General features: G+C 38.3%; 1 long non-coding RNA gene across 2 annotated transcripts in view; it reads right to left on the bottom strand.

The window, feature by feature from the left end:
- Positions 1-1,568: 1,568 nt before the first annotated feature.
- The window catches only part of LOC116705578 (uncharacterized), a 12,395-nt gene continuing 11,701 nt past the window's right edge, over positions 1,569-2,262 (bottom strand). Inside the window, exons 1-2 of one of the 2 annotated variants that reach the window (XR_004335964.1) lie at positions 2,201-2,216; positions 1,569-1,628 (exon numbers count right to left, since the gene is read on the bottom strand). This is a non-coding gene — a long non-coding RNA (uncharacterized LOC116705578). Of the gene's footprint in view, positions 1,629-2,200; positions 2,217-2,262 lie in introns of those variants that run through there. The other variant, XR_004335965.1, reaches the window with a different exon arrangement.

The raw sequence follows: 2,262 nt of genomic DNA, 5'->3' as shown, positions 1-2,262 counted from the left end.
GAGAGCGAGAGAGAGAGAGAGCGAGAGCAAGACAGAGAGAGAGAGCTTGCAAATATCTATACACGTCTCTTTCGGGCTATCGTTTTCATAATGAATATTTAATTTGCTTGTGTGAAAAGCTTCACCTCCACAATGTCAACTATGCAAACGTTAATAAACAGACTTGCTTTTAAAATTGATGACATAATGTACATCTGAGTTTTCTTCCTCGTTATTTTCTTTTTCTCCTTTTTCTTAAAAGGCAATGAAAGTGCATGAAAGAAATTAGAGCATAACCATTACTCCTCGTGTTATGTTGAGATTGGTTTTACTTACTTATTACCTCATTTTTCCAGCACTGTTTCTGACAAGTGAATTAAGTCAGTGTGTATTCCAAAGGCCTATTATATTTTTGTCACTTATTTTACCTACGTGACATCCTTCCAATATACTGTATATGCGTTACATTTTTCCAGCTCCAATATTGTTGCCTGCAACAGGAAATGTAAATAAACCCAAGGGAGCAGAATTTTCCAGAATAATTTCCAAGCACAACGTTTTGACTTTGGTAACACTTTACAATTAGGTACACATAAATGTAAGTAGTTACTGAGGAACCAATAAGGAATAAAGAGTAACAAATGGTTAGCTAATGATTAGTTACTAAACTAAACTAACTAAACTAAACGTTAACTAACCATTTGTTACTCGTTCGTTACTCATTCGTTCCTCAGTAACTACCTACAATGTAGTGTACTGTACCTTATTGTAAAGTCTTACCCTAACTTCTGGTTGAATTAAATTTATTTTTCAAATCAAACGTTAGCTGAACATTAAGAAATAAAAGATTCTAAAATCGTGAGAAACAAGAGTATTAATACAGAGTAAAGAAAATAATGTTTAGACTAAGAGCAGAGCATCTCAACAGGAGTCTGGCTTTAATACACAAGCTAGTCCCAGTGATAAATAGTGACGTGTATCATCATCAGAAGAGCTTTATAGCCTCTTGAACAACCGGGCATCGTAAACATCATTTCATTAAAATGGCTTATTTCTGTCCCTCAAATAATAATCAATGCTCTTTGATACCACTATAATGCATCAAAAGGCATTGATTATTAGTAAACGAAACAGTGTTTCACCAGATACTTGGACCTGAGTCATAGTGAGAGTAAAAAGATGAAACAAAAAATAAAAAAAAAGATTTGTGTATTCATGTGCAAAATAAAATGGGAACAGGTGTTCTTCATAGAGCCATTAACGCTGTTATTAAAGCCTCTCTGGAAGGCTTAAATATCGACCATGAGCGTGGACTCCTTCACAGACCGGTGCACTCTGCTGTCCCACCCCGCAAGTGCCATCAAATCAATCAACCTTTCTAATTAACTGCATCTAAATAAGGCATCGTCTTCAGTGCTTCCGAAAAGACCCTTTTACCGCATCACCTCTCACACACAAGGATGTCTCCTGCCTGCATCCTTCCTCCAACCTCACACTCACTGTCATCTCAATGCGCTCAATGACTCCCTTTCAACATTTTTCAAAGACATCCAAATTGGCGATTTCACCTGTTTGTGCATCCTTATATAAAAGGCAGGGTTGGTAATGTTGAAAAGCTAGCAAGATTTGAAAGTAGCATCTCCTTTGGGCTCCAACTAACCCCTCCCCTGCCCTCGGGGCGCCGTCCCACACACACACACGTGAACGAGCAGCTGTGTTGCTGCTTCAGAGCAGAGAGGAGAAAGGGCCGCAATTTTAGTTCATGTCTCATTCACTGGTGAGCAAACACATAATATTATCATACCCAATGTTTAAAACACACATGACTACTGTTAGCAATGCAGCATTGAGCTCAGGCTCGTACAGAGGAGGGGTAGATTACACACAAGGAGGCATTTCATTGGTCGTGTTTTTACAGGATTACATTTTTAGAGCCCGCAAATTATTTATTGCTGTCGGGCATAAAGACCATATCAAACAATATATTAAAAAGTGCATATTAGAAATAGTTACTATAATCCTGCCTTTCAAGCAGAGTCATTCATTTTGCATCAATGATTTAGTATTTTGGACCGGAGTGATAAATAAAGACTTATATGGATATCAGAATGTCTGTGAGCTATGTGGATATGTGACAAAGTATCTCTTCGATGGCTGACAAAACAGAAAGCCCTGCAAGGAACAGCTGTTGAACAGTACAAATCAGACCCTGCCAGCCAACTCTCTCTCTCTCTTTCTCACTCTGTCTCTCTCTCTCTCTCTCTCTCTCTCTCTCTCTCTCTC

The sequence above is a fragment of the Etheostoma spectabile genome, chromosome 17, assembly GCF_008692095.1.
Source record: "Etheostoma spectabile isolate EspeVRDwgs_2016 chromosome 17, UIUC_Espe_1.0, whole genome shotgun sequence".
Taxonomy (NCBI): Eukaryota; Metazoa; Chordata; class Actinopteri; order Perciformes; family Percidae; genus Etheostoma; species Etheostoma spectabile.
This window is presented reverse-complemented; position numbering and strand designations above follow the sequence as displayed.